This window comes from Typopeltis vanoorti, chromosome 1, assembly GCF_054136105.1.
Source record: "Typopeltis vanoorti isolate ZY-2024b chromosome 1, IOZ_Tvanoo_1.0, whole genome shotgun sequence".
Taxonomy (NCBI): domain Eukaryota; kingdom Metazoa; phylum Arthropoda; class Arachnida; order Uropygi; family Thelyphonidae; genus Typopeltis; species Typopeltis vanoorti.
Window position 1 is genome coordinate 124390122 of NC_143549.1, and position 20732 is coordinate 124410853.

Below are 20732 nucleotides of genomic sequence, written 5' to 3' on the forward strand. Positions count from 1 at the left end.
CCAACTAATGCTCCTCATTTGAATTTCGCTAGACATTTATGGGGTATGGCAGTAGACGTCAGTGCCTCGATGGGTTGTTGTCCATCGGGACGTTATTATGTTTACTGGGTTCAGAATAACTTCAGATACCTCACTAAATGGAGTTAGTGCCAAGACGAATGCAAGCTGTTATCTCGACCAAAAGAGGTCGTGAGAACTACAGTGCATATTAATTTTTTTTAAAAAAAAAGGACGTCATATAAGTGAAATGGTAACAAATGAACAAAAATCATTAGTATAATGCATTTACTCCCCACCCCCAATTTTTTGCTTTTAACTGCTTTAACAAATGGATGGAATGCTCTGGAATTTTAGGTAGAAAAAAAAAATAAATATATGCACTTACACATGGGCGTTATAAGAACATTTACAAGCGGGGGGGGGGGTGCAAAGAAAAATTTTCCACGGAAGGGCAATGATTGGAGACAAATAATTATATCAATAAAATTTATTTAATTATTTAATATTTTACATTTTATTTTTCATAAGTATATCATGGGGAGGGGCAAGTGCCCTGTTTTCCCCCTCTGAGGACACCCATGCACTCTTACATTTTAAAAAAATTCTGAATTAATGAGCGAAGTTATTTTATTTCCTATTTGCTAACACTTCTTGGATGGGTTATTCAGAATGATGCTTGTAATAGGACGAACTCTCGAGAAATGAGTGGGCTGAAAGTTAATGGCATTGTATAACGAGAGATCGGAAACAGTTGTGTAGAATTATTGACCAATTGTTGTTTTGGGAACAGTGGTGAAAATGTCGCCGTATTGGGTTTAACAAGAAAGATTATTTATTTTTCTCTTGAATTCTGTTGACAACTCCTTATAAATTCATCTGATCTCCTGGAGTAGATTTGATCCTAAGTCTTTCCAACCAAAGGTATTCACATTTCTAGTTGAACTATTAAGAATTCGCAAATATAAGTAAATAATTAAATGAAAGTAATCTCTGCAGAATCTTTAAAATAGCCAGTATGCATTAATGGTACTGTATTGTTAAAAAAAACATTGCTAGCTTCAGCCAGTTTCTTTCCAGTAATTATCTTTGAATGGCTTAAATATAAAATGAATGCGATAAATAATCACAAAAAATATTTCATTATATTGAAGTACAATGCATTAGGTGAATATTGATCTAATTTCCTATGTGGTGATTTGGAGAACAAATTTAGTTAACAGCATGAAGTATTTAGATAGTTTAAGAATCAGAGGTTATTACGTAAGTCATCTCACGTAAACGTTTAATCCCCGTTAAAGAAATACAGAAAATCAAAACAATGAAGGTTTAAAGTTTCGTTAAAGTTAAGATTTAGAATTAAAACGATGTTTACAAATTACTTGTTAACGAACACTCGTGTGAAAGATTTTGTTCTAATATCAATCCAGGTACAACACACAGTTCAGTTTGATACCAGTTGCCTTTCTCTCACATTAGCGATAATATAGTTCTAGCTCTCCTAGCATAAAAAAAAGGCAACTCGTATCAAACTGAACTGTGTGTTGTACCTGGATTGATATTAGAACAAAATCAGTTAACTGCTTTTATTCTCGTATAGGGAGTAGCCGAGACCGCTTTAGCCCTATTTAACTTTTGGAGACTGAGTAGGCAGTTCATTATTCACTGCAAGCTAATTAGAGATAACTGGTCCACGGCTATTACTAATTTAATAGACAGTCAATAAGGCTCTAATTAGAGCCTTAACACTGAATGAAGAGACGGCTAACTAATGCAGCCATCTCCCATAACCCTGACACAATATTTTTAATCTTTGAAAATAATTTGGGTTCGACGTTCAATTTTCTTGAATTTACGGGCTGAAAAACCAGAGTTTCCAGGTGAACAAAATCCGCTTTCCCTTGCCATAGATTGACTAACTCGGGAATCGTTCGATATTTGACGATATTGACCGATAAAATTAGGAACGACGACTAGACTTGTACAATATTCAGGAACGAAGACTTGGGATGGACTTCCACTGAGCTACACGGTCTCCTAAATATAAATAAATAATAAAAGACACACACACACACACCAGGAAAACGTAGGTATGAAAATTACTGGATTCAAAAGCACTGGTCTGCTTTTGAATCCAGAAGCTTCCAGTTTTAGGGTTGTCATTAGTAGTGCGAACAATTGGTAAAGCCCATGGCACTGTGTCAAAAAAAAAAAAAAATTTAATTATGAAAGCAATTTTCTCGAGACAGTGCAGTTGCCGAAAATTACAAAATTAAGAATATTAGATTTTACCAATTAAAAATACCAAAAATATAAATTAAAATACAAATAAAATAGAGCAGTCAATTTAATTCGAACTTTTTTAAAAACACCATTGGTCACAATGGTTTTATCCATTGGCCGACCTGGGGTTGCCCACCCCTGGTCTAGACTACCTACCTACGTCTGTTCGAAATCGTCAGTAATAAAAATTTACACAGGTCGTCAGGGAGTCGTCAGAATTTGGGGTTATAATCTTCAAAAGAGTATTCGCCATTAGGTTTTGGACACCAATGTAGTAATCAAGTCAAGTATATATTTTCGCACTGGCTTCTCTTATTTCAGTATCTAAAAAGTTCTGTATACTCCTTAAATTATCTTAAAGGAGAAACATATCCATATTGCCCGAAATCTCAAGTTATGATGTAGAAGAACAGTCACTTTTATAAATATCGAGACAGGGCTTTTCGACTACGTGAAACTTGCAATCGAATGTTGCCTAAGCGCATATAATAAGGTAACAGCTCAGTTCAAATATGATTGCGAAATGAGCTGCTGGTCAACAAGGTGACTTATGGCCAGTATTGGAGATTATTTGATAAATTGTACTATGGATTTATGTTTATGATTTCTGAAGAGAGTTGTGTTTTGTTTTTCCCATTTGTGTTCAAAATGATTGACAATTACCGACTAGCAACATTCTTAAATCGTTGCCTAGAACACGTTGCGTACGTGACGGTTAATATTTTATGTGTAATAACACATCAAGTCATAAAAACAACAAAGCAACAAGAAAAACATTTTGACAATGATCACTATTCTTCATTATTTATTAGCATAACGTCTATCAGAGGCTTCATTAGTCACCTAGAAAACTTGCATAACTGAAGAATCTCACTATTGGCATATTAGGGATTAAATGTAGTAACAGGCATTAAGAGAATGACTGCCGCAGCAAACGACTCTACTATTCCGATTACGTAACCAACCAGCTAGTTGCATTTTTAGATGAGTTGCTGCAAATACTAGTATTTTCAGTAGAAATCTCTCTAATAATGATCACGTGTAACGTTGCTGAAAGTTTACCAGCGCAATGGAATGAATGAACGAATGAATGAATTAATTAATGTGAATGATTTTTAGCTGGTTAAGTTGCTTAAATATTACTGCCTGCAAAGACGTGATCGTTTTATTTTATTTTATTTTATTAATTTGTTTGTTTTGTATGGTTGAAGATAATCTCGCTTTCTGTCTAGGTAATCATTTGATTTGAATATTATATTATTAGCTCTGGTGAAATTATTCTTTGTTTATTTCTTATTAAAGTGAGAATAACTGGTCATATCGAATATTTCCCCCCTCCCCTCTCTCGCTCCCTTTTTTCCCACTATGTTTGTATGGTTGAACTTTGAGAAGTAAACGTGAAAGCTAAGCAGTGTGTCTGACTTGTTTTTATGCGTTTTTCGTTCCCTTTCTATTTTTTTACGTCTTCCAATCCTAATTTTCTTTTCTTTTTTTTTTTTTTTTTGTAGAAATTCACCTTTCCATCCCTAACATAAACCTGCAGGAAGAACGTTTTTAAACTAACTTGTCCATACTCATAACTAAACTAATGGGTGCCCTTAAAAATATATGGTATCCTCATAATTTAATTAAAATTTATCATTTATTTAAAATTAAATTACCTGTATTTACTAAATCATCTAAAGACTCATAAAAATTTCAAACACATGTAAAAAATGAATATTTAATATAAAAGTTATTTAAGTTTTGGGTTTTCAGCTTTACAGTACACTATTACTGAGATTTAGAGCGATAAATAAATCGGGAAATTCACCCAGCAGATGAAATTATTTATGATACTTCACACCTGCAGAATTGATGTGTGAATTTACAAAGATTAACGAGAACCGAACTGAACATTATTTTCCCGAACATTCATACCATTGATATTCAGTCAGTCATACAAGGGCAACAGTTTATTTTCGCATTCAGAGAAGGAACCACACACACACACACACACAATGTGCGAATGCCGTGAAGTAAGTAATAGTTGATGTAGTACGGATGAAGTTTGCAGTGATATAGTGTATAATGTGTAGAGAGTGACTTGCGTTGATTTCTCGGACTCCAAGAAGGTGTCATATAATATTAAAAAAAAAAAAATATTGATTTCTAAAATATTTACAACAATTACAATAATCATCTTTAGTGACATTCCAGCTTGTAATTTTTTCAAAATTCAGCACTAAGTGCTGCATATGTGATTCATATTCTACATTGCATTTTAATTAAAATTTTGATAATAATACTTTTTTCAACTATATTTAGAACACGACTTCTTGTAATATTAACAATGAAAATTACATGAGATTTTTGAATGATGGACAATAATAATAATAATAATAATAATATGATGTTTCAGATAAATCATATATGATAATTACAGATTTTTTTGCATGTTTACACATTATGCATAAAATAACAATTTTTCTATTTTCATCGTACAAAGTATTGACATATTTACAATTAATGCATATTACACTTGATGCTCTGTACGTTATACTGTACGCAGTATAATGTACATTATTTCTTTTCAGTATTTTTTTCTTTGGATCCAAATTCGTGTACTTTTTTTAAATATCTGTATCTTCGTTATTATTATTATACACCGTACTAACTGTTTTGTAACATAATTTGCAGTCTTTGATAATGAGGATTATGTGTGGATGAATGAGGCATTTTAACCCCACCTGCTTCGAAGATTGAGTTAACTTTTATTAAATTATTATAATAATTAAAGTTCTAACTTGCACGTCTACATTTCCCTGATGAGTAATTCGACCTGTATAAAAACTCATCCTCTTCTCTGTCCAAATTTCAAATTCTTAAGATAAATCCATAAATATTAAAATACTAAATATTATGACTTACCTTCGTAAAGTATTTTAGCTGTAAAATTTCATTATAGAACCTGAGGCTTTGAGTTCTTAAATTATACTGCTTAATGAGGAAAATCAAGATTTCTAATTTGTTTTTTTTTTTAAGTGGGCATTGCTAAAATTCTCTCAATCACAGAGGTGGAGGGTTTTTTCGTCACGAAACCACGTTTTGCTTGTTTTATCCCATAAAACAAGCAAAACGTCCTGCAATACACATGCAATTTATAGACATTATGCCAGAGCTTCATAACATTATTTGTTTCAGTTTTAATTTTAAACAGGGGCCTATTGGCTAGAGAGTGGATACGCTCTCTGACAACCAGAATTTTGAATAATTTTAATCGTTTCCTAGTTTTCACAAATTAAGCAAACCGAAAGAAAAAACAACAAAAAAAACTATACAACTAGTTATCATCATTTGAGCACATCATTCATGTATATTCTCTACTCCACTCTCTTTCTCTCGATCTCTATTTTCCTATTTAAGTTCGCACTACGACGACCCACTATTTGTTCATTCCTTTGGAAAGAAAACAATTATTGCGCCATCTAGAATACAAAGCGTTAAGTTAAGCATTAAGTGCTTTAAGCTAGGTTTTCAAAGTCAGTTTTTTTTTTTTTTTTTCAAAATCAGACGTACAAAAGGAAACCTTCAGTAGTTTCCGTTTGTCCGTCTAGAGTCCATTTAGCTATAGAAATAAAAATTTACTAAGGAATTGGTGTTTGGAATCTTCAGAAAATTAGTTATAAAATTAGGGAGAAAAAGATAAAAGTCATGTAAATTGGTATGTTTTAAACGACAATAAATAAACTTAATCTGCTGCAAAAAAGAACCAAAAGGTATGGAAAATATCCGAAAATAAAGCAAAACGAACATTTTCTCTGGTTATCATACAGGCATGGCAATAAAATTTGCTGTTTCCAGTTCGCAAACTACCACTCTTCTTATTGGAGGCATGAAGTAGCTTTAAAAAGCGCCTGATTTGTTGGCTGGAGAATAGGTAATCCGTGATATCTAATCCATAGCCCACCAATTTCATGGATTCATCAGGGATAAAAATGAAGGATACGTTTACAAAATGAAATGAAATCACAATAAAATTGCTGAAACTATTTTTTTTTCGAAGTTACATGAAATATCTGAATGAGAAATATTATACTAAGATTATTCATACTTTTAAAAAATATCATATATGAGATAGTAAATAATAAAACATCCTATGTATAATCGCTTAAATAGGATTCTAGATTCTAGATTCAAGAACCTATCATTCTTCAAAAGCTAGCGCATTTGAAGAATAACAGGACATTGGGCTGTTTCGACTGGTTAAGATCTCTGCTCGATTCTCGTCGTGAGGAGAAAAATCTTTAAGTCGGTTTTTTTTTTTTTTTTTCAATTGAAAGTGTGTGGGAACAGAGACTGCGAAGGTAGCAGTTGTTTTTCCACGCTGGAGCTGGGATGTTTCATCCAGCATACAGGTAAATGGTCCCTAAGCTTAGTGGCCTACATCATGCCATGAAAAAACCAGGCGTGTATAAGATTCATATACGACGTGTAATGTGTTGATAGTAGCTTCTTAGAGTGTAGTATTGGTAAGTTCAATAAGCAAATATATCAAATTTATCTGTATATGCTTATCTGGATATACAAGATATGCTTAGCACTGTTTAGCATATTTTGTATTTTATGAGTTGTGAATATTTAGTGTTGAAAAATCGTTTATTGTTCGTATTTAATGTACTTTTTTACACCTTGGAAACCTTTATTTTTTGATTTTAGATTAAATTGCCATTTTACCAGCTTTAATTTTATTAACATGCAATAATAATAATAATAATAATAATAATAATAACATATTGAATATAACAATGATTCGTAATTGTTCAATAGCTATATAGCTATTGAACAAATGCTACGTCATTTTTCTCAAAAGTTATTTCTGTTAAATATAACTAAATTTCATACATTAATTAGATTAATTATGCTTATTCATTTTACGAAAAAAAATTATACATGTGCGTGTGTGTGTGTGTGTGTGTTGTAAACAATTATTATTATTTGAAAGGGGAGATGGTAAATCCCGTTCTATTTTATAGCCGGGTACGAAACTCCGATCGAAATCCATCAAAATCCATAGAGTTTCATGCCGAAAAAACTATCGGAAGGCCCAAGTGTAAATGGTCACTTGGGTAGTACAAAACCAGAGCAACTCCATGCAAAGCTGGAGCAAGCCCCGTCACTAACTTTAATGTTCTTTCTCTCATAATGTAAAACTCAGCTCCGAAGAGATGTATATATGTTGTTTTACATTATGTGAAGAGGTCACTACCCAGACGGGTTCAACTTTTTTTGAGGTCTCATCAGTGAGTAGGTAGACCTGGAATATCAAGGTTTTTAAATGAGCACGAACATACATACCTCTACTATCGAATTGCCAAAGTGGTGCACCCCTACATTGATAATTATTGTTAATTACTAAGATAATAAGCCGAAAGGCTATATGATGTATGTGCAATTATGATATATTTATAAATATTTATATCATGTAATGTATTTATAAATATTATATTAAATAATAAAGTTGGATTGACTGAAAAAAAATTATGTAGCATGCGATTTCGGATACTTTTGGTATTTTTTATATTTTCCCAAATTTGCTTGATTTTGTTTTTAATTACTAGTAATTAAAAGCAAAATATTTTAAAATAATTAGCCTTTGGGCTTATTATCTTAGTAATTAATTAATTATTATTATTATTTAAAAATATTATGTAGGTTAAAGCATCTGTTATGCACAATAATGATGTATTTATAAATATTTATATCATCTAATGTATTTATAAATATTATATTTAAATAATAAAATTGGATTGACTGAAAAAAAAAATACGTAGCTTGCGATTTGGGATACTTTTGGGATTTTTTTAAAAAATATTTTTTAAAATGTGCTTGATTTTGTTTTCAATTAGTAGTAATTAAAAGCAAAATATTTAAAATTAACAGGTGTAATTAACTTTATATCTAAACCAAACCTAGGTCAAAAACAAACCAGACTAAAAGAATACAGTACATTATCCCTACCCGTCTTAATGTATGGAAGAAATATGGACAATGAAAGAAAAAGACAAACAAAGATTAATAACAACAGAAATGAAGTTTATGAGAAAAACTGCAAAGTATACCCTATTTGATCACAAAGGAAACGAAGAAATTATGAAAGAATTAAATCAAGAACCAGTAATAGCAAAAATTAAAAAATATAAACATAAATGGATGTAACACGCTCAAAGAATGAAAATAGAAAGAATACCAAAACAAGCCTTAAAGTCTAACAGGTAAGCTTAGGTGTCGATGGTTATTCATGACTTATTTTTCACGGTATTAACAACACCACACACACTTTTATCACAAAGATGTTTTATTAATGCTTATATTTCGCTGATTTTCAACTCAGCATCATCAGAGCACAACACACTTGTATACTGAACAGTGAGTGAGTGAAACTATATAATTGCAAAAGACAAAAGATCTAAAGTCCTATTTTTGGCGCCCTTTAAAGGAAAAAAAAAGCATCTATCGAGGAGTTTTTCTTAAGATAACCGTCTCCCAAATTTTAGCAAATTAATGCAACCATATTTGTTAAGGTTGGGAGAATTCTTCAAAGCCATTGCTGACTCCAAAAATAATCTTTCAGATCTATAACGACTCCTAAATTGCACATTCGCTTTCCTTCATCTAATCCTGTGTGGAGGACAGTCCAAAGCATGGTCTGCCAGTCCCGGCTTGCATAGTAATAGTAGCGAATGTAACTATAATATTCTTCCAGGTGGATGTTCACTGATCTTCCTGTTTGCTCATTATAAGCCAAATCACAGTCACAAGGAACTTCATACGCTCCTGAGTGTGCTAAACGGTGAAGTTTATTCTTAGGCGAGCGGATCAGAGTTGCCAGCTTGACATGAGGTTTGAAAGTGGTGCGAAGGCCATGTTTCAACAAAACTTTGGATACCTTTTACGATGTACCTCTGATAAAGGGAATAGAAATGGTCATGTTGTATTCTTATGTATTAGGGGAGGGCAGAGTAATGGGCCTATGTAGCATTTTATCTATTTTGTAGGGATTGTAGCCATTTCCTAAGAACGTATGGCGCAGGTATTGGAGTTCAATGGTCATTGTATCGTTAGAACATATGGCTCTTAATAAACAACTTTGTGATAAAAGTGTGTGTGGTGTTTTCATTACCGTGAAAAATAAGTCATGAAGCCTTAAAGTACAAGCCATTAGGAAAACGAAAGCCAGGACGTCCTCTTAAACGATTCAACGATGACTTCTAAGGCCGGAACAGGCCATGCTAGGCCTAAATCCTTGATACGTATAATGATGATGATGATGACGAGTAATTAAAAGCATATATTTTTAAACCTTGCAGTAACGAAAAAGGATTCCGCTGGATTAGTGGGTAAAGTTCAAATGGAACAAACTGACTGTAAGCAGAAAGTTTTCCACTTTGGAAATGAAATATCGTATTTCGAATAAGTGATCGCGAAAAATAATCAAAGCAACTCTGACACACTCGACATTATCACACTCAATAAAAAGCACCTCTGCTGAAAAGCAAGTTTTATTGCACTTTTATTCACTTCACTATTGCACCCCTATTAAACACGCACAGATTCTAAAGGGGGCAATTAATTTGGATATATCAGGTGGAAGTTGCAATGAAACAAAAAAATATAAAACTTTAAAAACGTAAATGCATTTCATTATTAGTATATTAAAATACATTTGAATTATTGACTGAAATATTGGCTGAAAATAACTGATGGCGTCATCAGAAAAATAAAATCCCTGTAGAAATAATCCAAGTAGCTGCCATAAATCTATCTCTCTGAATCACTGTGTGCCGATTAATTAGTGATATCTTCTTTGGGACAGCTATCTCTGATTGGCTACCACTGGAGATTGAACTGCCCAATCAGTCTCCAAAAGTTAGATAAGGCTTAAAAACGGCCTCGCCTATTCCCTATAAACATATATATATAAACATATATATATATATATCGTATTTCGAAAACATATATATATATATATATATATATATATATATATATATATATATATATATATATATATATATATATATATATATATATATATATATATAAGATTTAAGATATATATATAAGAGATTTAACTGAAAATCTCACAAATGAGATTTACGGTTAAATATCTTAGGCAATTAGCGTTATTTAGCCATTAAAATATTATAGTGTAATCTGTGTAGCAATATTTTATGAGGGAGTGTATGAAGTGTTTATATGTAACAGTATAAATATGGCGAATTTGTTTCAAAGCTCATTCCAAGTAAAATCATCAGGAGAATGAATTTGCATAATTTTTGGTTTTAATTAAAACGACTATTTTGTCACTCTATCCTTTAAATAGAATATATTCAAAAAAATATTTTTCCTGGCATCTTATTAATTATTGTGTATATTTTTATTCAGCGGATCACCAGAATGTTTCATCTTTTCGGAGCAGTTTAAAATAAATCACAGTTTATTTTCATATAATCCAATTTCGTATATTTTTATCGCTCCTTTAATGTACAAAGTGTTTAATTTTGGTTGATTATTAGCATTTTCACACAAAATAATTTTATTACTATAAGAATATTCCACCTGCTTTAGGTGTTTTTTTCCCCCATTTTGTACTCAGCTTTGCAGTGTTCAGGGTGAATTCACAAGTCAGAATCTTTCTGTTTTATTTATGCGTGTAATAGAACATGTAAGTTTAAATTACCTTGACTACCGTTTTTTTTCCGTTGTAAACAATCATCAATTTGAAAAAATAATAAATAAATAAGTAAATAAATAAACTTAAATAAAAACGAAATGAGCACTAAATAAAATTTTAAATTTTATAATAACTATTCTTGATAAGTGGTTTTAGAGCAAACATGGGTTGTTTTATTTATTATTTATTTTCATCCCTTCAAATTAGGCAGTCTTTGGAAGTATGAAAACTGAACATAAACATTTTTAGCATCCAAACTCAGCCGTTATTAATTTTTGTTTTAGCGGAAGTAGTAGTTTCATTTCACAGCACTTATTTTTGCTGTTAGATACTTTGTTCATATGGAGTTTGTTCTTGGATGTCGTTTTGTTGACTTTTATATATTTCTGTATATTTTATGTAAAACAGAGGAGATATCATCATTCTTAGTAGACTATTCCAGTCGTGCCTTTATGAGGCTGTCTACGATCGTCCAATTAATTCTTACCTTGTTTTATATATATATAAATATATATATATCCGGATTTTATAATCAGGTAAACATTATATTGATATCGTATAAAAAGGTAGGTAGGTTTTTGTTGATGCAGAAGTAAAGTCTAGCATAGGGATATTGAGATATACAATTAGAATGTGGCAGTGCACTGTGCGCGTCAGGTGATCTTTAATATCATATAAATATAGGATTCATTTGGGTCAACATCATACGCAGTTCTTTATGTTTTACATCAGCCAATATTTTTATATAACTAACAGTCCATATCAAAGATTTAAAACAAAACAAATATCCTCGTTGACCATATTTTCATGTTTGATTCAAAAGTTCGAAGAAGACTGCATATTTTAATTTTAATTTTAATATTATGTATTAAATATAAAATAAATAAACAAATTACTTACACCTCATTACCCAAAAGAAATTCATGTCCATTACGGGATTCGAACATACAGCCCTTTAGTGGATGTGCGGATACACTAACTGCATGGCCAACAAAGCCGATGTTCTTTAATAAATAATAAACAGACAATATATGTAATATCTTTATATTATAGAATTATTATATTATATTAAATTATATTATATTATATTATATCAAAAAAATCGAACTAGAGGCATAGAAAATAAGAATGGGAAATCATCACTGAAGAAGATAAAATCTTAATGAGATGGGAAGAATACATTGAAGATCTATATGACAAGGCAAATAGACAAAATCAGTTGCCATTAGAAGATATATAGAAAGTAAATGAAGATGATCTAGGCCCAGAGATTTTGAAAACTGAAATAGAAAAGGCCATTAAAGAAATAAAATGTGGAAAGACAGAAGGAATAGATGAAATACCTGCAGAATACCTTAAACAAGAAAGGACCTGAAGAAATAACCAAAATAATAAATTTAATTTATAACAAAGGAAAACTACCAAAAGATTTTATGACCTTAATATTTATACCTATACCAAAGAAACGTAATGCAGCGAACTGCAAGGATTTTAGAACAATAAGCCTCATTTCTCATACATCAAAAATATTTATGAGAATCCTAACACGGAGAATTGCATCTAGGGTGGGCGAATTTCTTGAAAAAGATCACTTTGGTTTCAGGAAGGGTGGGGGAACAAGGGATGCGATTGGACTGTTAAGAATAATAAGTGAAGGAAATCTGGAAGTGAATAAAGAAGTTAATATCTGTTACATAGATTTTGAAAAATCTTTTGACTTTGTAAAATGGGATAAGATGGCGGAAGTAATGGAAAAGATTGGTATAGATTGGAAAGGCTGAAGGCTAATTATTTCACTATATATATAGGACAAACTGCCGTGGTAAGAGACATACATGATACAACAGAACCAGGTATCATTGGACGAGGAGTAAGACAAGGCTGTTCTCTCTCTCCAATTTTGTTTAACGTGTATTCCGAAGCAATGATAAAAGAAGCACTGGAGAATTCAGAAGAAGGAATAAAAATTGCAGGTAGACAGATATTTACAATATGCTACGCAGATGACAAGGAATTACTATCAAACATTGAAACAGGGCCAACATCTGTTGAACAGATTACTGGAATCCTGTATCAATTATGGAATGAAAATTAACATAAGAAAAACAAAAGCAATGAAAACAGCACGTAAAGAAGCAAATATGGATATCAGAATAAATGGAAAAAAATTGATTCAAGTAAAGACATTTAAATAACTAGGAAGTGTGGTTAACACTGACAGAAGATGTAAAAGTGACATAAAAGCAAGAATAGCGATGGGAAGAGATGCCTTTAACAGAAAATGGAATTTAATCGAAGTAAAATGGAGAGAAACCTAAAGAAAGACTAATAAAATGTTACTTGTGGAGTGTTGCCTCTAAATGCAGCTGAAAATTGGAGATTGAAGAAATTGAAGAAAGAAGAAATTAAGATTTTGGAAAAACTTTGAGATGTGGATTTGGAGAAGGATGGAGAAAATCAAATCGACAGACAACATAACAAATGAAGAGGTCTTAAAAAGAGTAGAAGAAGAAGAAATAAGTCTATTAAAGAGGATAAAAAGAAGGAAGGGAAACAGGATCGGACATATTCTGAGAGGTAAATGGAATCATCAGAGGAAAAATAGACGGAAAAAAGACCCAGAGCAAGAGTAAGGAAAACATTGTTAGATGACACGCTGAATGGAAACAAGCTTTGAAAGAGAAGGCTCAGTACAGAAGACAGTGGAAGGAAAGATTTCGCTACTAAGAGAAGAACCTGATCAATTGTAGGATACTTAAGAAGAAGATATCTAAAAAAAAAAAAATCAGCAAACGCTTTTTGTTTCCATCTCGTGGTCCATAATTCCTGTCTCTGGAGGGATTCAAAACCCGCCAGAGACACGAATGTGCGTGATTTCCCTAATAATTCTTTGTAGAAAGGACCGCTGTGAACATACCACTTTTGTTAATAGCAGGAGGCTTCACTCCGAAAACTCAGTGAGGTACGGGGGTGATCATACGGCTTGAAAATGACGTCACATTTGAATATCTAATTAATTAAATAAGTTGCTTAAATCCCCAAGTCACTTTGAATTCCATAAACTTCATTTTTGGAATAACAGCCTGTTTTATCAGAATTACATCGTCTTATACGTTATTATGTCCCAGGTGTTGTTTGCCTAATTTTGCAAATAAGTCACAGTTTTCGGAAGGGACGGAGGGAACGAGGGAGGCTCTTCGGTCTGAGAAGACTTGAGTACCTTTTGATGAAAAACTTTTGTAAATATTGACTGATAAAGATCTTGTTCTGCAACTTGAATCGAACAGACATCTTTTCAGAAAAAGGAAGTTATTGCTACTTACTTCGTTGGAAAGATTCCTTTAATAAAATGTTCAATAAAAGTAGAAATAACAATAATCATAAATGTGAAACCGATATTCATTCTATTTATGAAATAAATAACCTCGACGTGTTGCTAATTCAAAATATGAGATGAAATCAGGAGATCTGACTCTCAAATTCATTATTATTTTGATTAAAATAATAGAAAGGAATAATGTTTAGTAACCGTATACATCAATTTTAGAACTGAATTTCAGAAATTCAATTAAATTTGATATCGGAATTGTGATACAACTTATTTTCCGTTTATACATTTTGTAGGTCTTACTGAAGAGAAGCACATTGAAGTATTAAAATGATTGGATAAATTCTATAACAATGCGGTATGTTCTTTTTATTCGTTATTTCTTTCTAAATGTATTAATCTTATCATATGTTATAAATATGAGATAGCAGTCAGTATTTTATCATTCATTGTTGTAAAACGCGATAAGAATTCTTTTAAATTTGTAGACAGAAATAATTTTACTCTAAAAACTAAATTCTTCAATAAATAAATACAATAAATAAATAAATCCGCTAACGCATATTCTCCTGTAGGGAATAGGCGAGAACATTTTAACTCAGTGTAATATTCGGAGACTGAGGGTACAGCCCAGTCTCCACTGGTAGCCAATCAAAAATAGCTTCAGCGATAACTTAAATCTTCAAACGGAATTATATATATAATTTCATTTCTTTTATATTATTCATTTTTGATTGTAGTTCAATCTCACACTTAGGATACCGTTACCGTTACTTGGGATGTTTTTCAAACTATGCACTTTAAAAACTGTCAACACTAATGACAAGATAAAGTGATTTAAAAGTGTGAGATAGAAACGCTTTTAAAAAGAAAGGAAATTGTTCTCTGTCCAAATAAATGGAGTCTCGAAGAAAGGTTCTGTAACTTCTTCATAGATAGACAACTCTAATTGAAAATTACAGATTGTCTGAATGCTTAAATTTCAAGAAAGCAAGTATTGTAAGGATCGCTAGGAAAAGGCTCCAAAATTAATGATATTGACATTCTCACTATAGTCTTCGAAAAAATATAGACAATGAATAAGTAGAAAAGGCTCCAGTTGTCATCTCATAATTTCTTGATTACATGAAAATATGAATATATGTTTATATGTGTTCAAATATTAAAATGCTTAGTTTAATTTACAATGTAGTCGCCTTTGAAAGAGAGCCACCTTAGCTCAGTTTGTAACTAAGATGCACGTTTGTTTGGAAAGAGTTTTGTTTGAATCCTCTCTACCACGCGAAGAACTCTTTTAGGACCTTTCAGTTGAAGTGACTTAGAGTATCTTATACAGTGGATTCATTTTTTCCATGGTTTCTTCTTTCTGGTTTCTTTAGTATTATTGTTGTAGTTATTATTATTATTATTATTATTATTATTAGCTTATGCTGATACTATAGGTCTCGAATGTTCACACTGTTTCAGCACAATCTTACGAAACGCTTCTTCTTCTTCTTTTTGTTGTGCTTTATCCTATCTATGTGGGGATTGGTCTTTTACATGATGCACGTGATCCCAATCGACTTGTGTCAGAGCCTGACGTTGCGGTAAATGCATTTTACGTATTTAGAAGTGTGTGAGCCCGTTTGCCTGTTCTGAGACACGTAAAACCCAAGTGTCCAGAAGAAAAACCCTCCACCTCTGCAAGAGACCTATTAACTCACCTTTAGTCGAAAGAGACTAGATAAAGGTTCCTCACGTCATGAACGGTAATCGAACCCAGGTCTTCTCCGAACAAAGGGATTCGTCTATACCGACTGAGCTACGGAGCCTCTACAAACCTTAGGAAATGAATTTTTTATCTGAAAATTTATTGTGTTCTATAGTCCGGTTTTTCTAATTGAGGGACGAAAACCACACTTTCCAGAAATGAAAATTCTCTATCTCCATATGACCTTGAAAATCCCTGCTGAAGGCTCTTCGCGTCCTATATGGGGCTTTGAACCCAGGTCTTTGAACAACCGAAAGGGATTCGCTTATACCAAATGAGCTACGGAGGTCTGCAAACCGTGTGCCAAAAGGCATCAGAGGAAAAGATCGATTCAAATATGTTAAACGCGTGACCTAAATAAAACCACATACTGTATAATGTTTGTCGATTATGGGAGTACTGAGGCCATTTTGTTTGAATTTGGTCGAATGAAAACCAAATTTGTATGAGTATAACTCCTTCGCCAGTGACAGAAATATTAACCCATCTCCATTGCAAAGAGTTCTCCGGGAAACTGGGGTTTCTCATCGCACAAGTCGGCAAACCAGCAGTAAAAATTACGCAATTTTCATATAGTGCCGAATCTGTATGTGTGACTATCCAGGACGCAGCATCAACATTAAGTAATATAAATATAATGCACGCCATTATTAAAATCAAAGGGCAGTGCAACAAGACAAAGTTAATCGTAGACCTTTTAAGGACTTTTTTTACCAAATTGTCTTCGGTGTAGACCAATTAACATAAAATTAGAAATAATAGATTTATAACTAACCTAAAAGATTTCTGTTACAATTCCCAAAAAAGTACTAAACACATGGTGCAATAATTATTCACAGAAATACAACATCAGTGCATAATAATATCTGAAAAGCAATACGGTTTCAAGAAAACCACATTCTGCTATCAATATTTTGACACCCTACTAAACAACTCTAAAACGCAAATGTTGATTATAAAGATCTAATAATCTTGCGCCCTGCAGTGAAGTTAATGTGCATAATAATGACACATAACTAATGCATGAAAGTTTTCACTGCACACGCTACATATATCCTTTTTATATACTTCGACCTTAAATTTCATAAACGCCACATACCAAACTTCATGTGACTGCTAAAATTCTTAATGAAAGATATTTATTTCCGAAATGGAGTAGCGGAGCTCTTTAACGCTAACTTCTTGGAGATCTGTGGGTAGCAAATCTCCACCCATCGCTGCTGAATGATAGGTGGAGATTAGTTGCCCGTTGTAGCTAAATGATGTTATCAATAAAATAAATATTTCAGGGTAGAAATTACAGTAGACGTGTAACTCAATCTCTTAGTCCTAAATCACAATATTTATGTCTTAAATACATCAAGGTCTACACGTTCATTTTTTTTAAGATCACTTGCCTAAGAAGGATTAGAAAATAATATAAGTCAGAATTTGTAAAACACCACAGGCAGTCTATGAAAATTAGAAAAAAATCCATATACGAATTGCATAATAAACGTTAATTGATTAACGGGTTAAGGTGCACTAATCAATAACCGAATCCTTCATGAATATAGACGAAATTCTGTGGATAAAATATCGGAGACACTGCATTTTGACAATCAATAACCAACTATTTCAATAACTATTATGGTAACAACAGAGAAACACATTTTGTATAACACAATTAAAACTAATCGGAACATTTTAAATAACCAAGCTCTTAGACATACATACCCACAGCTTGTAAGTGTGTGTGTGTGTGTGTGTGTGTGTGTGTGTGTGTGTGTGTGTGTGTGTGTGTGTGTGTGTGTGTGTGTGTGTGTGTGTGTGTGAGAGAGAGAGAGAGAGAGAGAGAGAGAGAGAGAGAGCTTTTCCCTCTGTATTCTTCCACAACCTGTTGAACAACCTAGAATGCAAACAACTATTCCAGAGTATTAAATGAAGAACTGCGGGAGCTGTATTAACACAATTAATGGAACAGAAGCGAATAATATCAGACCCACTTTAAAAATATACTTACCAGCCATTAACTGACTGGTATGACTTATGTATTTGAATTAGAAACTTTTATTAGGCATGCAACTGCCAATATCGATCCTCTTCAATTTCCTGCATATAGTTCGTTGACCTGTGGGTGAGTAACAGACCTCATTAAATGCTTCGGGCAAACGCTACACACAGGAAGTTCAGTTTGTCTGTACAAGTCTCAGCCGACAGCGATCTTGTTCCTTGAGAGACTATCTTAGGACCAGAGTTATGCCTGATAGACAAGCGAAATGGGATATTTTTCCATTGATTAACTGGGGATAATTGATCTTTTGAGAAACCAATCAGCTCTGTTGTATTTCAAAGTTGTGGTTACAGCTAGAGAGAAAACATTTTGTAGATGTACGTAAACATTACTTAGGCAGCGTATATGTAAAATGCTTTGTCACGTGATTCATCACGTTTTCTAGGCGAGTGTTTAAAAATGCTGCTGGTCAATAATCGTCAGTTGTGTTGACCACAGTGAGAAAAAAATCAAAGGAGCTTTCGGACTTCAATTAATGCATTATTGTGGGTGCCAATTCGGTGTCCGATGTGTCTAGAAAAACGCAATTACGAAGATCAGATCTATTGATAAATAAAAACGCTAAACAAAATCAATGCAATTTATTAATTCCACTCCTTTTAAAGATCCTGCTTAAAAAGCGAAGATTACCTTTGAACAACTCTCTTTGTTCCTACTTATTATTTATATAATCATAGAATTAGAATTATCATTTGTAAAATTGAAAACTACATTTTGTTATATCATTCTCATCCTACCCACCTTACTTTATATATTCTCTTTTTGTTTCATTTCATATAATCATTATGATATTTTGCTTATTTTATTTCATTTTTACTTGCTCCGATTTTCTCGTTTCTTTTGTTTTTGCGGGAGAAAGTATTAGAAAAAAAATACTGAAACATTCAGTGAACTCATGATTTGCTGTCGCCTTCGGACTTGTAAATGTTCATTAGCCCAACATGAAATATAGAAAAATCTCAAAGTCAGTTACTTTTTATATGACTCCACTGGTGAAAAGTGGTTCACATTAAGCAAGAGAGGCAATCTATTAGATGTAATTTTGTTGGAGCTCATATCACTTGCATGATCTACTCTTACCTCGTATGACTTATGGCATAAGACATTTTAATTAATAACAGCAATAATAATATGAAAAAAAAACTTAAGGCGTTTGAGTCTTTAGTTATGTAACCGTACATCGTCATGATCGATGTTGATCTCAACTAATCTTTAATTTTACTTCTTTTTCGAAACAGGCTTAGAACGTACGTCCGAATTCAGTTTAATAATTAACATGTGGGTAATATATCAGTAATATTCAGGTACTTATTATTCAGCAAAGTTAATTGCCCCAAAACTTTCTCCAGAAGTTCTGTGTCTCTTGAGAACATTTAGCCATTTTCTCTTTTCTAGGCGTTAAAATTATATGCAGACTGCATGGCTGAAGTTCAGGTTCCAACCTGTAGCGGTGTAAAGGATATGGTCGAATTCTTCTGCGGTGCGGATATTTATGAGGATTGCCGCTGTGGTACTCTTAATGAGTTAATGATCTTAATATTTCCACTCACGATATTATATGAAAGTGAATAGGACAGGCTTTAGAAGAAGTTAATAAATACATAGACGTGTATTTTTTTTACGAATAATATTGATAACGCAAATAATAAAACTCAGAAGATTGTTGGATTAAAATAATTAAAATGTAATCATTCATGAATAAATGGCATTTCAATCCCGAAGTAATGCTTTAAATAAATAGCAATTTAGATTTATATAAAAAAATAGGAATACTCTGTAGCTCAATATATATATATATATATATATATATATATATATATATATATATATATATATATATATATATGTATATATATGTATATATATATATATATATATATATATATATAGAATAAGCTATGGAGACCCATACTCTTTATTTATGATTACCATTGTAAAATAGATCTCTGTCATGAGATCGGTAAGGTTTTTCACTGGAAAGTACTTCCATAGACAAAATAGCTTTCAAGGGAAAAATCTGGGGTAGTGCATATGATATATTCATAAAAGAAACAGTTCATGACCGCGATGGTATTTCGGCACTATATGAATTGGGAATATTTTAAGTTATATTATTGCTTAACTATATAGTCATTCTTCTGAATGGATATGATAAGTTAAAGCATAATTCTACATGTCGTCTGCTGTATTACGTAAATAAGTTTCTTTTTAAAGGTTAAAAGAAGATACATAGACTGCGTGATGGAGCAACGCCAAACTCTATATAATCTTACTGCTGATCAATCAATTGAAATTTCTATAGAGGGAAACCGGGTAAGAACTTATTATTTATTTATTTGCGTATTAAAAACAAATATGGTGATATATATGTATCACCGTACATAGTAGACGAATAATTCAAAAATATTCAACTAATTTGTGTGTTAACAACATATATCGATAAGTGATTCCACACATTGATCTGGTTTATTTAATCAATAAAGTTCAGAGAAAAATTATGGTTACTCTTAGCATTTATGTTTTCTAACTTGCGCTTGACCTATTTGTTTCTCTCCTTATGTGTGTCAGCTGGTCATTTTGTCACTATCTAACTTCTAGGCCA